General features: G+C 35.6%; 1 long non-coding RNA gene across 1 annotated transcript in view; it reads right to left on the minus strand.

Annotated features, from left to right (window-relative positions):
• Positions 1 to 3,280: 3,280 nt before the first annotated feature.
• LOC126951950 (uncharacterized) overlaps positions 3,281 to 19,213 on the minus strand; it is a 168,079-nt gene continuing 152,146 nt past the window's right edge. Inside the window, exon 6 of the long non-coding RNA XR_007724744.1 lies at positions 3,281 to 4,547. This is a non-coding gene — a long non-coding RNA (uncharacterized LOC126951950). The remainder of the gene's footprint in view (positions 4,548 to 19,213) is intronic.

The raw sequence follows: 19,213 nt of genomic DNA on the forward strand, positions 1-19,213 counted from the left end.
AATGCTTTTACCAGTCCTGTACCAGCACTGTCTATTATTATGTGAGTGCAAGCCTGAGGCTGTGGTGACAGAGGAACCTGAGGGTGGCCTCCTAAGGACATCAGCACAGGTGGGCAGAGCCCCTCCTCTCCCTCCACAACAACAGAAGCCAAACAAAGATGAACCCCCCACCAACAGCAAAAAGCAGAGGAGAGGTAAAAATAGAACAGCTGAACATCACTCTAAACTAGTTTGTAAGAGAATATAATGATACTCATGAATTACACAATCAGTGAGACAGACAGTGTCAAATGGGGTAACTACATCTTCCAAAAGGGTTGGAAATTCATACATGTAACCAAACCAATACAATTCCCAAGCAGAATATGTCCCTTTTACTTATGGAATTTACAAAACCATGGAAATTAAATAATTTACACCAATTTTTGGCCGTTAAAAAGCAGCTCGATTCTTTGGAAGTGCTTGGTTCTTTTTCTGTTAATAAAATACAAAGTGTAATGGCCTTGGAGTCACACTTTATCAGAGATGGGAATCTAGACATTTATTAAACTCGTTGCCAAATCACTCCATGATTCTAAATAATTAATCATTGAAGTTGCACAAGAAGAAGTAAATCTCAGTGGTTAAGACCACAGGCTTTGAGGCTGAATTGTTTGAGTTCAAATCCTGGCTCACAAGTTTTTGTCATCTTAGACAAGCTGCTTTGTTTCTTTCTGTATCTGTTTCCTCGTCAATAAAAGTGAAACAAGGATAATAATCTATCAAAATCATAGATTTATTAAGGGGATTAGAAGCATCAACACAAAGTGACAAGTAAGTATTTCATAAATGTTGCAGCTGTTGCTGTTTTTATGGTTATTGTAATCATATCAGTTGCGATAGGCAATATTAAGCTATGTAACAATTATCCCCAATATTTCAAGCATTTAAATAAGAAAGGTTCATTTCTCACTCATGCTGTACTTCCATTCGCAGAAGAGCTATATTCATCAGAGTTATTCATAGATCCTGGCTGACAGAGCAACCACCGTCTTGGAACTTGATGGTTGATGTACCAAAGAAGAGAACTCTGAAGTGTCTTGAGTCAACATTTAAGTATCCCAGCTCATAAAAATGCACATCGCATTTTTCAGAAGCAAGACACTTGATCCTATTAAATCACAGGTTAACAAGGAATGAGAAAGAACTACATTATTGTTACCTGTGGACAATATTAATGCACAGCATTATTTTATTATCATTCATTTTATTAATAGTAGTAGTAATATATTTCAAGACACAAATGGCCTACTTATTAAAGTTTAATATTCCTAACAAGAGAAAATTTTGGAAAAAAAAATGTCTATACGTATGCATTTTATTCTTACCAATACAATATTTCATTGAGGAACAAATAATTTCCATTGAGCATGTGTAGATAATACACTACTTGCTTTCAATTGGCTTTTCACATAATTCTAACAACCCTAAAAGATAAGCACTTCTGGCCCAATCTTACAGATGAAGAAGCAGTGTCTGGAGAAGTTACATAACTTGGAATCAGCTCTACCTGATTCTGTGTGTGGAATCTTTATGTTATGCCCCATTACACATTAAAAAGGTTAATCTAGTACAAATAAGTGAAGAATGAGGTCCTTGGGTCCCTATACGAATTCCACCTAGACATGGACTGGCCTAAGAGAAAAGTAAGCTTTTACTGAGTGATTTTGTAAAATCTTAAACCACTTTTTTTGATTTTCTGGTAGTGGAAGGGGAAGTTTTGACTGGTTAGCAACACAGATATCTATTTAACCTATTGTGGGATGATTACTCAATTTTAAGTTAAATAAAATACTTCATTCACATTATCCTGGTTTTCACACCCAAAGCAAAATTTGAACTTGGGTACTTAGTCATAAAAGGAGAGTAAGGCATATTAAAAAATGCTAGTCTCGTGTAGGTAGTTCCATTGGACATCAACCATGTTCATCTGCTCCTCCAGATGGAACCTCTTTAGAAAATGTGTGAGCTGGAAGGAATAATGGGATGGACTGGCAGAGCAGGGAACGCAGCAATTAACATACCATTCAGGAACAGTGATTTTAACAAAACTGATAAAAACGTGAGAGGGGTTGGGAAACAGTACCTATCATTTTGTATTGGGCTAAAAAGGAATAGGAAAAGAAAGTGATTATTCCTCAATTACAAGCCTCTCATGGATTATTCAAGATAATTACTCAGCTAACTTTGGGAAACCACACATGAGGTGAAAATTATTATGCTTTAAGGAAAGAGCAAGACCAGCCCCTGGACTCTGCATTTCTGGATAGAAACCATTTTCAAACCGAGAGACATTCATTTATCTTCTTCCTAACTTATGTTTAGCCCTAGGAATACAATGCTTGACAACACAGGGTGTCAATGTATCAGCTTTGCACTAAATAAGAGTGTCTCTCTAGGAAGTTAGTTATGGAGCTCACCAAGGAGAATAATTGTATATTTTAACCTGTAATATCTCTTTTCATTTGATCAATTTGATAAAGACATATTAGAAAGAAAAAAAGGTAAAAGAATAAACAAATGCAAGTCTTTAATCTGGCATATATCTTTCTGGATCAGATTTACTCCTGCCTACCATTTCTAACTTCATTGCACCCAATTCTCTACCTCACATGTAGATATTTGTAGCAACCCAAATGTACCCTAATTGATCTTCACATTTAAAAAATACAAGCAAATCATTGTATGATGTTTAGACTTCTCCAGATGCTTTATGCATATTATTTTATTCTCAAAATAATAACCCTTTGCAATAGGTAATATTATTACCCCTATTCTGCAGATGAGAAAACTGAGGGCAAATATAGTGGTACATAACTTATTTGAATCCACACAGCTAGTAAGTAACAATCCAGAATTCAAACTGGGCTAATCTAGTTTCAGAGTCTATCCTCTTTACCTTACCTTATGCTTTTACATTTGATAATATCTTTTTTTTTTTTTTTTTTTTTTGAGACGGAGTCTTGCTCTGTGCCCCAGGCTGGAGTGCAGTGGCACGATCTCGGCTCACTGCAAGCTCCGCCCCCACGGGTTCACGCCATTCTCCTGCCTCAGCCTCCCGAGTAGCTGGGACTACAGGCGCCCGCTACCTCGCCCGGCTAATTTTCTTGTATTTTTAGTAGAGACGGGGTTTCACTGTGTTAGCCAGGATGGTCTCGATCTCCTGACCTCGTGATCCGCCCGTCTCGGCCTCCCAAAGTGCTGGGATTACAGGCTTGAGCCACCGCGCCCGGCCGATAATATCTTTATCTGGAACACTTTCACCCTCTTATGTCTGGTCAGCTCATCATTCATAACCTGACTTAGATTTCACCTACTTAGGGAAATTGTCCTTGACCCTTCTCTGATTTTGTTGCCCTGCCATCCTTCACTAGGCTAGGCATCAATCTTCTGTGCCTAGCAGCCTAGGCATAATGCTATTGCAGCAGGAACCACAGTGTGTGTGATTCCCTTTTTATTCTTCACCTCCTCTATCAGGCTGTGAAACCTTGTATGCTGTGTACATTTCTACAACCTTATTATCAAGCCCAGGGTATGGTAAACAATAGGTGTGAAGTAAATATTTGTTGAATTAATTAATATGATAAATAGATTGAGGAAACATACATGGAGATTAGAGTTGCCTTTCAATTAAGTGGCTGGGTGATCTTTGATACTCAGTTAATATCAATTTCGCGTGCTTTTTAAATAAGTGCACCTCAGAGCTTCAACTACCATACACAAAAATCACATAAAGAATTCTGTTGACACGCAGGTGCTTCTCAGAGGAAAGTGAGCACTGCCTATTTTTAACTACTCTACAGTGTTTCCAACCTTAATCCACAAAGTGTCAAATTTCTATGTCTCTTTCTCTAAAAGGACAGCTACTCCTGGGATCTAAAGAATGCTTTCTTTAGTTTTTACAGAAGGAAAGAATATCAACAAAACAAAAGCAGATGTTTGTGACTATATTACATTTGAGGAGAGGCCTTGAGAGACCTTTTTTTTTTTTCTTCTTTTTTTCCAGATACGAGTGATTCAAATCTCAACATCCTTAAAGGAATTCTGATTTCAAGTTTGAAATAAGAACCGTCCTTTGTGTGGATTCTGATGACAGAAGTCGAGGTGATGGTTTTAGACAACATGACATTAAGTCAATAGCTTGTTTTGAAAACCATGCTGATGTCAATGGCTCCTTTATAGTAAGTAGGGGATCCAATGTGAGTTGCTATAGAAGAGCCGGCTCTCTACGTGGCTGCTCCTGCAATGTCTCCTTCAGAAGTTTCTTCCCTTTAGTTCCCTACTGGGAATGGGAAAGCCACAGTGTCCAGTAGTCCCAGGCTGGAGGCTTCTTCCTGTTTTCATTATGCATGTGTCTTTGGAAAAAGCACAGGCTTCAGTGTCAAAGCTGCAAAACCCTGAGTTTGAATACCAGCTGAATGGTCTTCAGAAAAGCCTCCTTCCGTTCCTTGTGCTCCTGCTCTTTCTCTTCCTCATCTTCCTCCTCCTTCATCACATGTATTAAGCCTCTAAAAATAATAATTTTTTTCCCATAAAATGAGAATCACAACATGTATCCCATAAGGTTGTTACAAGGATAAGAAACAATAAAAATATGTAAAGTGCCTAGCACAGTGTGGCACATGCACAAATACAAAAACTAACTTATGATTATCATCCACCCTGCATTGTCTGAAGTGCTAAAGGTGGGGTGGCCAATATATTAAGGTACGCTGATTTTGTTCTGTTGGATGAATGTGAACTGGAATATTATTCTACCAGAAATCAGGAGTTGGAATTGAGGGGAAAAAATGATAATTAAAAAAATGATTCATAATGCACCAAGCAGCCTGCAGGGCATTGTCTTGAAACTTCACATATCTATAAGAAAAGACCAGGGAAACACACTGGTACCCACAATTATAGTAAGATACGAGTGATTCTACCCTAGGTCAGTTTCCTTTTCTACCCTAGGTCAGTTTCAAGAGTTTTCATTCATTGCAAAGGAATACTTTTTTCTCTTTAATGGATTTAAAAATTTATATCCTGCCTAGGCATGATAGAGACTTTGTGAAATAAGCAGTATGTGGGACAAGGAGAGAAAAGCCGGAAGATAAGCAAGGAAGAACATCTTCTGATTTTCATTTTAACAGTTTAATTCCATAGTCCACTTTCTAACAGAACCAATAACTGTATCTACCTTCCCCCAACCTTTTCTCTATCTTTCCTCCATATTTATCTTTACCATGTTTGAGCTTGAAAAATTGAAGCAGCAACTATGAATGTGATCATAATTTTTTGTACAGATCAGGTTACCTGGGAAACCTATCATCTCAGAATATACATAGAAGTCATTGTCTTCCTATGCTGCTCCTGTCCTCCCTCCCTTCTCTCTGTGTGGTAGGTGATTTCCTTGTCTAGGTGCCACCCTCTGCCAGTCTTTTGGGTCCTATGCCCTGGGACTTCTTCAAGATTCTTTCACAATCCAATTTCCTCCATCAACTATACTCTTCTGTTGATGTAAAACATGATTTAATCACTCCCCTATTAAAATAACAGAAGGACAGGGGGCCGTGGTGTGTGCCTGTAGTCCCAGGTACTCAGGAGGCTGTGACAGGAGGATCATCTGAGCCCAGGAGTGTGAGATTCATTTGACTTTTCACCTCCAACCTGTCCAGATTATGTCATAGTTCCTCAGGCTTGAATCCTAGCCCTTCTTACTTCCTATTCTGAGCTCTCTCCTTAGGAGACCTCATTCATGGACACAGTCTTAAGTCTAAACTACATGGCCAAACCTGAATTTCTCTGATTCCTGGATGCACGAAGATATGACTCACTTCCTGCTTCATAGCTCCACTTAGAGATCTCTAAAGTACTCAAACTCAATTTTAAAGTCCAAGGTTTATGTTCTCCTCCTGTCCACAACGTCTTCATGGATTCTGTCTCAGAGATGACATCACCAGGCATTGAAGAGTTGCCTTAAAAACCCTTTCACTTTTCTATACAAGGCCCTAAAAAGAGAGCATGCTAAATAGCTTTCCAACACATCCCCTTCTGACCCTATGCTATCATCACCATAGTCTAAACTATAATCATTTAATTTTGCTGCGCTACAGGAGAGTTTCAACTAGTCTCCCTTCTTGCCCTCTCTAGTCTGTTTTTCTTTTTTATCCTGCTAGAAAAACACCATTCTCAAATGGATTTATAAATACTGTCTACTGGTTGGATCTTCAGGCATCTTATTTCTTCCATCCCTGTCTGCCCTTTTCGTGGGTAGACCAGGCATCTCAAGAAGGCTGAAATTCCCTGCACCTGAATTCTAATTCATTGACTCCTTTGGTAATAATAGTTGATTTTGTTTGTTTAAAATTGATTATATAATTCTTATGACGTAGAAGACATTTCAATTCATTTATTACACATAGAAATTAGTAGATTCTATGAAGATAGTATAATGTGAACCTCTTCTAAAGAAAAACCAAAAAACCCTATTGATAAATCAAGATTTTAAAAATTGATGTAACACAGGAGTGCTGCTATTTAAAATATCCAAAAGCTGTCATTTTAGAAGTAGTGATTGCTTACAAGGGAATTTACCTTAATTCACCTTTCTGGACACAATTCAGCCATGTTCCTGATTCTGTCCTACTTTCAGACTTCCATTTCTCCACTGATCTTTTCATTATGGATTGCATCTTCCCAACCCAGGCTCTATACAGGCCTGGTCCCTGATCACTAAACTGCGACCCTGTTGTCTGCTTTGGTAAGTGTTCTTCTGCTGAGCTCTGGCTCCCTGTGCCTGGTTAGATTTATTATTACTCCCTCGTAATAATAACAGATTCCATTTCTATGGCACTCAGTGTGTGTTAGGCACAGAGCTATTTTAATAAATATTAATTGAATCTTTTACAAACACTTGACCAGGTAAATATCACCATCCTCAAATTAGAGATGGAAAACTTAAGCAATGAGAAGTTAAGTAACTTTCTGAGAATATAGAAAGGTCAGTATTCAAAATCACTTCAAACACCTACATTTTAGCCACACTAACCTGAATTGCTGCAGATTTGTTTAGTTTATCTATGACCAACCCCACCAAGGTTTGCTCTTAATTATTCAAAACCAGGTCATGTTTACGAGTTAGACTTGTTACAGCCTCACAGGGGAGACTTCCTATTAATCTGAGCCTTGTCCTGCTGTTGCACCTGCCAGTTATGTCTTATGTGGGCATAACACTAAGGAAAGGGAACATAGTGGCCCTCCACAAATTTCAGGGTAACGGTACAACTATTTGTGTGGAGCAGCAGAAGAAGGAATAAAGTATTTTGAATGAGAAGAATGTGAGTTCATGGAGCAACAGCTTGGCTTAGAGGTGAAGGCTGTAGAAACAGCACTTAGCCTGAACCTCAGCTCTAAAACCTACTAGCTCACTGTGCGTCATTGCTCATCTGCAAAATGTGGATAACATTAAGGAGTAGCACGTACAAGTGTGACAAGGATGAAATAATACAAGTATTTAAAACAGCACTTGACACATACATAGGGATTTATTTTTATTATTATTTATTTCACTATCTTGGTTGCGAGATTGTTCTGGGGCCTATAATCTAACTCCAGGAATTTTGGCAGATCTCAGGGCTCTGAATGGCCTTCTTCTTTACTACTGTTGGAACCAGAGCGTGTTTCCTGGTCAGGAAAAGTTTTAATTGAATCAAACTCTACATGTTATGTTATGTCTCTGGCAAGAAAATTTCATAATAGTGATACCATTTAGAAGACAAAGAAAACAGATTTTCAAATATGGTCCCACTTGTCCTAATTTCAATACAATCTTTCTTCAGCTTTTATTCTTTTATAGCAGTTACATTCATCCTGTGCTGTCGCTTAGCCAGATTTTTACATTTAGGTTTAACTGCTTGACTATGTGAGGGTCCCTCCTCATCAGTCGCTTAATCACGGCATTGCATTTCTTCTGACTGCTTCCCAATTTGCCTACATTGTTTTCCAAATGACATGTCTATAAATAAACGGGATTCTGGAAGTAGAATTTGTCTATTATTAGAGAGGAAAATACCATCTTCCTGATCCATAGTCTGATAAATTTATATCTGCACCTCCAAATAATTTTGGCATTTTCACACTCAATATTATGTGTCTGAATGATTGCAGTATCACTCCATAAACTGTGCACCTTCCTGCTACAGTTTGACGATATAACTTTCTGCACTTTATTCTTCTTCTTAACTATCTACTTGCCAAATTTGCAAGTTTGCTTTTTCTCCAAATGGGAGCTCATTTTGTCATTTTCAGCTCCTACTTAAAGTGACATCTGATGGAGAAAGTAATAAGTTGCTCTTCATACTTTAGTAGGTTACCTCCTTGCATCAGGATAAGCTATCCAGAGCTAAGAAAAAACAGATTTTGAGCATTTGTTTTTCCTAAAACAAACTGGTGCCATGTTTCATAAAATGACCCAACTTTTAAAAATGCATGTTGCAAATCTGGCCCAATTATAGAAGTAGGTGGCACATACCATTCACTCACCAGTTTGTTTTACCAGGTACACAGCTTGATAAGTATCCACAGGATGACTGATTTATATTTTGTACAAGAGGGATAACTTGCCTTAGATAACTATGGACATCTTGTTATATCCCATTCCCAAATCTGTCAACCATCTAATGACAGCCATAGCACAAGATGATATTTTTCTTGTTCATAAGTAACAAGGCCCATGAGTAGTGATAGCTATTTTTTTTCTAAGTGTTTATATAGTAAGGGGGCAAGCTATAGCATATATCCATCTTCTTGGGAAATCATAAAATGTTACACCATGTTCATTTTCCATTTTCCTAATCAGTAAGATTGTATATACATGGTCGCTATACTGACAATATACTTCTGAGAGAAACACTTCGCGAAAGTCAAACCCTGATGGATTTGTGTCCATAATACAATCCAAATGCTCCAGGAAACACTTTCATTATGCATCAAGGTTAATTCCCATGATCTGAAAACCAGTATCTTGTCAATTCAAGTTTTTCAACATTTTTTTAAGAACGAGAAAAAATATTTAGAATGGGCCGACAACTGCAGCCCATTTCTCAATCCCACCACTATGAGCATATTGTGTTACTAATGTGTGCTCTACATCCTTTTGACAGTGGTGTAATAATACAGCTAGGGGCCTGGAGGCATCATAAGGGACTGAGAACTCACTTCAAGATGATCTTCACCATTTATTTCAATCGGAAAAATGTTTTCATTAAAGCCGAGATGAGACTGCTATTTATGGTCCAGTGTTTCTGTGCAGAAACTGATTATAAAACCCGTTGAATGGGATGATAATTTGCCCTATGTACAACCAGAGGAGTCCCTTTCCTCCACACTGCCACACAAAGACCATTATTCTATTCAGTCTAAGAAAGAAGAAGAAATCAGGCTGACCCAAATAGAGAAACATGTTCATGGAGACTTCTTGTATATTTAAGTTACTTTTAAAGAAAACAAGCAGTTTCATGACTTCTAGAGTTAACTGTAGCTTCATTTGCTTCCTCATCTTTTTGTCTTCCTGGATCTCCGAAATCTAATTTTCCCTTCTCCTAAATCCTTCCTTCTCTCTTTTGTAATAATGTTTATGTTTTATGTGTCTCGTCTGCTACTCTGTCCCCTTAGTCCCCCTGGAGAGAAAACAACCATGCTTATCTTCACACACACCCGCACACACATGCACACCTATTTAGGATGCAGGAAATATGTAATAAGAAACTTTTAAAGCAAACCCAGAAGAAAATATAATTTCAAATAAGAATCAGTTTAAGATTGAATTTTGAGAGGATGTTGAAATACACATGCAATGAAACTGGAAATAGTAAGTGAAAAGCCAGACACACGAAGGGTATTTGAGGGTTACATAAATGAAACTTATTACAATAAAAGTAAATATGGATAAGAATTATAATCAATGGAACATCTATGCACATGAAAAAAGATAAAGAAAGATGGTCTTTTTTTTTTTTTTTTAACTCATCCCTGGAGAAAAATACTTAACTAAAGCTATTAACTCCCAATTGCAGGAAACATTTCTCTATGCCTTCTTCCAACAATTAGAACTTCCTCAGCTAATGTTGTGTAGTACATTTCTCATTATGCCTTGCATTGAAACATTGTCAACATTAGCGTCTCTTACCTTCTATTTATAATCCAGTAGTTTCTAGGTAAGTTTGTGATCAAATGCATGAGGGGTAAGAGTGAGGAAGAACATTAAGTTCCCAGTATTGCTATAGCCCTTACAATTTCTGGCACAGAGCAAGCATGTTATATAAATTTGTCAAAAAGATAAATAAATGAACATATATATATATATGAATTCAAATACTTAGCAATTCAGACAAAAATCTCCGAATGTCGAGTCCACATGCTGTTGACCCTGAGCTGCATGTTCATCTTTTAAGTGAAGGACAAATAAAGCACTCACAGGTATAACAGAGACCATAGCACCAATTATCAGTCCATCACTTTCAGTACTTGATGTTCCTAGTTATCCATGTTCCTAGTGACTGATATTTAGTCACAGACAGGTTTTTAAGTATAGTTTATGGACTCATGATTTTATATGTACTTTCAAACTAGCATTGATTATTTTTTCTGAAGTCTTTAGTCCTCAATAATTTATTGTGTTTTTCCCCATGGGTTTAGATTATCTTTGCTCAATTTACCGATGTCATTTTCTTTTTTCACTACTCTTTCATTCTCTTTTGAGTGATCATCACATTCCCAGTTAAAAGAATTCAAATCACCTTTCTTGATAACCAAGTGAGCATAAGCCTAAGAAAAAGAGTCAGATGTTTTTATATAAGCCTAGTTCCCTACTGACCACTTCGCAGGCAGTACAAACACACACATTCATCGTGAGACTTTTTCCCTTACTTTTTCTCCACCTGGAGCACCTTCACTCTTCTATCTAGTTTCTACACAGCCACCAATGTCCATATTTATAAACACAACTTTAAGCCGTATTGCCTGTCTACCTATTTGACACATAGTAGATATTTTGTTATATTAGCCATTTATTTTTTCATATAATTCTGAGTGCAATTTGTTCAAATGCTATGTTTTATATAAATTGTAGCTTACAATATTGATCATGGTTCACTATGAAATTGTCACTCAATATTTTTGATCAACTGATGAACCCCTGATAATGTTATATCTTCCATGATGCCTGTTCTTTATAAAATACACCAATTATTTCATTGCTGGAACTTATTCAGGTTAATGTGCCTAGAGGTTTAATTACTATAATCTGAACTTCTAGACAACTTAGGATGATTTTCAGCTGCAAGTATTACAAAGCCCAGTGACTAATGACTTAAATTTTTGTTTCTTCTTTCACGTAACAGGAAATCTGGAAGAGGTGCCTGCTGGATTTAATTCACTAGTTAATTGTATCAGGACTGGAATTTTTTAAAATTATCTTGGTCATTCTGTAACAGATATGAGACAGCTACTAAAGCCATGGGCATCAAGTTCATGTTCAAGGGAAGAAGGGAAAAAAGGAAGGATAGAGCCAGTAATTCATTCAGTCCTTTATAAAATAACCCAATGCTTTCCAAGAAGCACTTGGGGTTCCTGGCATGCTTCTGTAAGAAAGGTGAGCAAATGAGAATGAGGCAGGTAATATATTGGGTTAACTAACAGCATCTACCACAAACTCTCTCATGAATACGCTGTGTATCTCACCTTCTTGGGTCATAAATTAGGCATAAGACTAACAACAAATTATGCGAGAGGAGGCTGAGGTTGTGTTTAGTATAAAAATGAAAGAGAATCCCATTTATTATCTACAAAACTTGAAGAATTAAAATTAGATAAATGAAATATAAGGTCATATTCAGTTAAACATGGAATGGGAGTACAAGTAAACATTTGTTGAGCATATATTAAGTGCAAAGAAAATAAAAGGAAGTCTAGTGTTTATTATTAGCCTCTTTTATTTTGGTCTTAATGCAACTCATGCCCCATGAAGCAGTGAAATATTACAGAAGAGTAGTCAAATAATTTCCTGCTCATGCTTATGGAAAAGTATTGAGCTGTTTCTATACATAATGGGAAAAGGAGAGTTATTTTAGAGAACAGTTTGAAGTGTTCAGGAAACAAAATCCTAAGTCATTTAAATCTGAGCTTTAGATGCCTTTCATAGAGAAGTAGTTACCTTTTGAACAAATACTAACTGTATTAAGAAACTTTGAATGCTTGCATTGTAAGTATATATTTGTAACTAGTTAAATAAGTTTTGTAAAATATTTCCTTGTAAAGTTATTTTAGAAATACCAAGAATGTAGAATGAATATGTGGCTCATTTAAATACAGATAATAGTGTCTGTTTTGATTTTATTTATCACACTTTTGACAATTTTGACAAAGGCTACACTGAAGTTTATATTTGTATTACTTTGCCATATTATGAAAAATAAGTGCTTAGTTTAATAAGTTTAAACTATCATAAAAAACTAATAATTCTTAGTCACCTTAATTGCCTAGATCTGCATATAGAAGAGTGGTTGTAAATAATTGCATCATTTTCAGACATTTATTATACATTCTTCTATGTTAGTGCATCTTGATAACTATATATAGGAATCTATTATTTTAAAATAAAATTTAAAATTACAATTCAAATATTTTATTAATTCACAGATATCATTTCCTTAAATTCTAATTAAATAAGGACAAAATTTCACTACAGTAGATTAATTTGACAAGTTTCTTATTTTAAATAAATAATTACGATAAAGACACAATTTTGTGCCTCTATTTAGAGTGAATAGTCCTATTCTTCATCAAAGGAGAAATTAACCTTTTTCTATACTAAAAGGGCTACATGAATTTTAATAACTTACTTTTGATTTTAAAAAAATAATTTTTTGACTTTTACTCATATTTAAAATATCTAATATTAACCTATGTATGAATAGAGGCTTATTATTTGCAGCCAAAATTTAAATTTTTATTTTATTTTACAGTTTTAGATAAAACACTAGGTGGCACTGTTGTCACAATGAAAAACTGCATTCATCTACTTCATACTCTGGAAGTAAGAACCTTCTTTTAAAGCTCTTAAGACTTCACTATCTATTGCTTTCACTTTTCCAGTTTGATTAAAATATATATGTAATAAACATGAAATAGAGAAATTAAAATTCATTGTCAACATCTGCTATTCACTAAGAGGTGTGAACCATGATAACTTTTTAAGAAAGTGTTCTCTAAATTCTAGAGTTTTAAGAAATGTTTGCATAAAGAAGTAGCTATTATAAACAAATATTCTATTTTCTTTGTTCAAAACCTTTATTTCTTTATTTAATGTAGCAATATTATATTGAAATAGTTTTAAAAATTCTTTCTGAAAAAGACTGCCTGAAGTTTAATGGGATGCTTAACAACCAAAGATCAAATATCTTTAAATAATTAAACAAATAATTCTAGAAAATATTATTATTCTGCAGTTAAAGGGAGAAAATGAGTAGATCTCAAAAATATCAGTTCATATGCTTGTGTGTTTGTGTGGAAGCAGGAAAATACAGATACAAGAAAAAGGAGAAAAATTATCAGTGAAAGGAAAAGTAGTTAATCTTAAAAAGAGATTGGAAAGTGTCAGGTAAAGGTTTGAGAAAGAGAAGTGGAGATAGAATGTGATTCTCACAGAACCAATAGGCTACCTTCCATGAGGTCTGCCAGATATCGAAGTGAAGATATGCTTCTGTCTGCTTAATCTGAGTTTAGGTTATGTATGTGGGGAGGGGAAGAGGAAGGTTTGCTAAATGCTCCTAACACTCAAAACACCTGCTGACAGGAGTCAATATATTTCAGCCTTTTGCACAAGGCTGCAGTTTAGTTTGGTGAGAATGAATACAGATCCTGAGCTAATGTGCCTATATTTGAATTCCAGCACACTGGGCAATTTATTATATTTCTACATGTTGATTTTCTTATCTAGCAATTAGGGTAATGATATTCTTTTGAGTTGATTTGGGAACAATGTTAGAAAATTCATGTAATGCACAAAGCCTGACACATTGATAGGCTTTAGTTGGAGTGGTAGTGGTGGTTGTACAGGTTGTTAGTATTAACAAAGTCCTGGAACTATATGGGTGGTGCCATTTCCCAGCTGACATGCTGCCTGCAGACATCAGCAGTTTTATCCAAAAGGCTGTGTATTATGCAGGGATTGGGCCTGGGGTTCAGGGGCATCAAGAACTTTTGTTATCTTTCCACCTTTGCTTCTATAGAGCACATCCACTAACTGCAGAACCTTCAGAAAATGACATAATCTCTTTGATTCTCAATGTTCTTACCTATAAAATACAAATTAAAATAGTGAACCTTCTCTCCAAGGAGGTTTTATGAGAACAACCATATATATTTATTACTGTAATAAATGTGCAAGAAGAGTAGAATTTATATTAGTTATTGTGGGTACTGCTACAATGTCTACTCCTGCTGCCATAGATGATCCCCTTGTGATTGCTCAGTCTGTGAGAGTTTTTCTACCTTTTAATTCTTTTTAACTTGGAAAAGCATTTAAAGATTTCAATAATATGCTTCTATGCTGACCTCTCCACTAATCCTGAAAGAAAAAGAATTACCAATAGCAAATGAATTTAGAAAAATTAACAACAATCCCAGACAAAAGAATTATAAAAGAGCACAGATTTAAAATGTAGGAATATTGTCATTTGCAAATCAGAATATAATACTAATTTGCTGACCCCACTATGCAAACAACAAATGCTATATTTTGACCAAGTTATAAAAAACTGTTTCTTTCTAAAACACTTGTTTTGAAAACAATTGAAAGATAATCTAAAGTGTATTTTTTAACTTACAGGCCCATGTTATTTTATTAAATATGCCTAAGTCTAAATTCTTTTCTTCCTTATATTAAAAATTGCATGATGATAAAGACTGGCTTCACACTCTCAGCACTGATCTCAACACCTGAACATAGTAGGTACTGAACAACCTTTCTCAAGAAAGAACAAATGAATGAATAAAAAAGGATATATTCAAATAGTCAGTCAATTGAATCATAATGTAACAGCTTTTTAAAAGCTCTTTCTGGCATTTGAGATCAAAATTACTTCTTATATCTTATCTGGCAGCACTATAACCTGTGGACCTTCAAATGTTGACATTCTGAGAGTGCGTAAATGGATTACGGAAAAGCCAACCAGATTCATACTTATTTGTGCTACTCCACCATTCCCCAATAGACCCCAGAAGGTCTTACTCTTTTGACCTTCAGTACTAGCTAAATAATACCAAATAGTCCCAAATGAATTAGAAGCATCGGGGCAATTTAATACATGAAATCATGTATTTTATCACTTATTATTAACATCTGCTGTTCTAATTTGCATATTTAAATTAAATGTTTCATCCTATTTATTATTCTAGCAGGTATTTGTTTTCATACATTTTGAATTTAAATAAATAATAGTTATTATAAAAGTTTTAATACTTTCCCTTAGATGAGCAGGTTTGGAGTGCTGTGCACGATGTGAAATTTAAGAACACTAATAGGTGTCTTTGAGTGAGCTCTCCTGTGCTGCAGGTATTGTGCTGACCTCCTGATATTCGTGCAATGCTTAAGATACCCTGAAAGCCAGATGTTACTACAAATGAGAAAACTGGAGTATCAGAAAGATTAAGTAATTTAATCATGGTCACATGGCTAATAATCTGGGAGCTGGAATTTAAATCTGAATATCTCTAACTTCAAAACCTATACTTTTGTCACAATTTCATCTATCACTAGAGGTGTTTGCTGAAAGTAACAGTTTCTCTACAGAATGATAATTAAAGTAACTAAGATTATATGTATTTGATATGCCAGCTTTGGACGGTACACCTAATTTAGTAAGCAGAAAGCAATTTCTGGAAGGATATAAGTGATTTAGGTAACCTACCTAAGGAAAACAGTAAATCATCTTTACAAAAGTCATAAGGGAGGATTAACATTAGTAAGCAGTGCCAGTTCATTTAACACATATTCATTAAACATCTACTCTGTGTCAGGCACTGTGTGAGAGATCTGCAGAAATGAAAGCAAACACATGTGAAACAGGTTTCGGTGAGTGAGAGCTTACAAGTGACTGAGAATCCATGGACCTGTAAACTCGTGAAAACAAAGCTTGCAGGTGCCTTTTTCACTGCAAGAATGAACATGTGGGTCTTAGTACTTCATATGAACAAGAATGGGAAATAACTAAACCTAGTGAAATAAAGACTTGAACAATCAGATGAGAATGAAAAAATTAATCAAAGTGAATGAGGTAGGTTAGATTATTTTGACTCTGGCTCCCACAGCATGTGTCTGAGCAGCCTGAATGTTTTCCTCCATGTATTCTCCATTCTACTCCATCTTTTATCAGCTTCATCGGTCAGGAAAGAAAGTGGTTGTTGTATCAATATATTTCTTATATTAAGACCATCTGCCAGCTCAATTACTCGAATCCATTCTCACAGTACGGAATTTCTCGGAGGAGTAATTCTATTGTAACACTGAAGAAATTATATAAATGTCCTATGAGACCAAGAGCTTAGAAATATTCAGAATGACAATCGTTTGTATCGTAAAGAGATCCTAAATGTACTGTTGGGTTTTTGTTGTTGTTGTTGTTGTTGTTTTTCCCCTAGATTTCAGAATCTTGTTTTGACATCTTAAAACTACATTTTGTGCTTTTGTTTATTCAATTTAATTTTGATGACATAATAAATTCACATTGTTAAAATTACAAAGGCACAACAATATATGGAACATTTAAAGGCAGTATTATTTAATGAGATAAGTAGTGGTAGAAGCCAAGAAAAATTCTATTTCTGTCTCCTTTTCCTCTATGACCATTACCTCTATAAACCTAAGTTTCCTCATCCCCAACAGGACAGAATTAATTGCAGGAGTTGTAGTTGGGATGTTAATGTCAGGGAAGGCTTTTTTTCTCAATTATTGACCTACTTGATGCTTTTCCTCCATGTACAATTTCTTTAATTCAAAGTAGACTGTTAAAAAATGCAAACACATTTAACACTAACTGTGTGACTTAATACCAAGATAGAAAATAAACTGCAAGAAATATAGTTTTATGCATAAAGTATATGCTTGGTGGAAATTCTCATTTAAAAGAATGGATGATATAGAAAATTATCATTTTCATCGAGAAAAGAAAATATGCCCAAAATATAGTGTCAGAGATTTAATGGAAAGACACCAAATTATTATTGCATATATGAAACCCTGGTAAATATACTGTTGGAGGCTATGAAATTCTTTTATCTCAAAGTTTTTACAATTGTTCTTGTTCAAATAAATATTGGATCAATTCAGGTCTGTTTCAGAAAGCATATTTCTTTTGTTCTTTTTCAAGAAAATGCAGTTTTCACATTTAAGTCAAGTGGTAATATTCTTTTTTAAAAAAATTCGGTTTTAGCAAAAAGTTGAATAAATATCTGAGTCCAGCAATTCTATACTGCATATTGTAAGTTTTGGCTAGGAAATCAGTGTATGCCCATGTTTTTAGGAGTAGGTTTCAGAGAAGTCTTGTTGGAAAATAGGGATAAAAAGCAGGTGACCTCTGGTGCTCTCTCCCATAGCTGAAAGTCTGTTAGTTTACGTTCATTAAGCTGTTGATGTGTTCAAAGAACTCTATCTGATTATAAATTTTTTTCTCCTGGGATGGTGTTCTCTCTGGGCAAAGGTGAAAAACAACTAAATCCAAGTCGAGACTCTATTATTTTTCTCCTGAATTCTCTCCCTGCTCCAACTGACAACAGGCAGCAAAGAACATCTTAGGTGAAGTCCAGTGAACAACCTCTCTTTATTCCATGGACAAGAAAGTGGCTAAAGAGAGGTCACAATTCTACTTTATTTATTCATTTATTTATTTTTATTTTTTATTAATCTGCCTAAAGTGAATGTTTGTAGTTAGTATTTATTTTGTGAGGGTTAAATCTGATTGTAGAGGCTGATGGGGTCATGTTGCTCTGCCCTGGGAAATGTCCAAAAGCCTTTGCTATGATCTGAGTCCAAGGTTGAGGAAAAGAGCATGTTCTTCTGAGCCTTAAGAGCTGCCATTCTTGGCCGGGCGCGGTGGCTCACGCCTATAATCCCAGACTTTGGGAGAACGAGGCGGGCAGATCACGAGATCAGGAGATCGAGACCATCCTATCTACAATGGTGAAAACCTGTCTTCACTAAAAATACAAAAAATTAGCCCGCGTGGTGGCGGGCGCCTGTAGTCCCAGCTCCTCTGCAGGCTGAGGAAGGAAAATGGCGTGAACCCGGGAGGCGGAGCTTGCAATGAGTCGAGATCGCGCCACTGCACTCCAGCCTGGACGACAGAGCGAGACTCCGTTTCAAAAAAAAAAAAAAAAAAACAAAACAAAACAAAAAAAAGCTGCCATTCTTATCTTTGCTTTAATGACAGATCTCTGTTTTATTAGAGAATATAGTACATAACCAATTTTCTGAGATATCAGGAAAATCTCCCTGGAAGTATGTAAATAAGTACATGTACATGATTTTTTAAAAATAAACTATGATAAAATATATAAATATAAGGGATTGCTATTGTTTTAGTAATAGGTATAAACATAAATATTATGAAAAGTCTGCCACTTTTGGATGTAGCTTTAAGTGCAAGGGGCCCACTGTATTCATAATTACCTAGAAATGAAAAGAACATTTCAGACACCTAGAGTAGACTGGCTCTGTAGACAGCCAGTCTTGAATGAGTTTAAGATTCCAATATTCCCAGATTTATTTACCAAATACAGTGCTTTTGAAACCATCATTATTATGATTTTTAATGGGTTCGTTCAAGAAAACTTTCCTAAGTGATAGCACAGGAAGAAAATACCTGTGTTTATAAAGTACCATGGGCTTTACAAACAAGGCAGGAAAATTGCTGCAGGAATTCTGGCCACTCCTGGCCTCTGCAACTACCCCAAAAGATTTAGGTGAATATTCGTCCCACTTGTAACCCACTAGGAACACACAGGTGTGTTAGTCAACAAAGTAAATCATTGCGAGAATATAAAAAACCTGATCATTATCTTTCTTTTCATCATCAGGGATGCACTGCCATTTTAAACTCTATCATTAAAGAAGAGTGAGCAGGAACAAACAAAACTT

Source organism: Macaca thibetana, chromosome 4 (genome assembly GCF_024542745.1).
Source record: "Macaca thibetana thibetana isolate TM-01 chromosome 4, ASM2454274v1, whole genome shotgun sequence".
NCBI lineage: Eukaryota > Metazoa > Chordata > Mammalia > Primates > Cercopithecidae > Macaca > Macaca thibetana.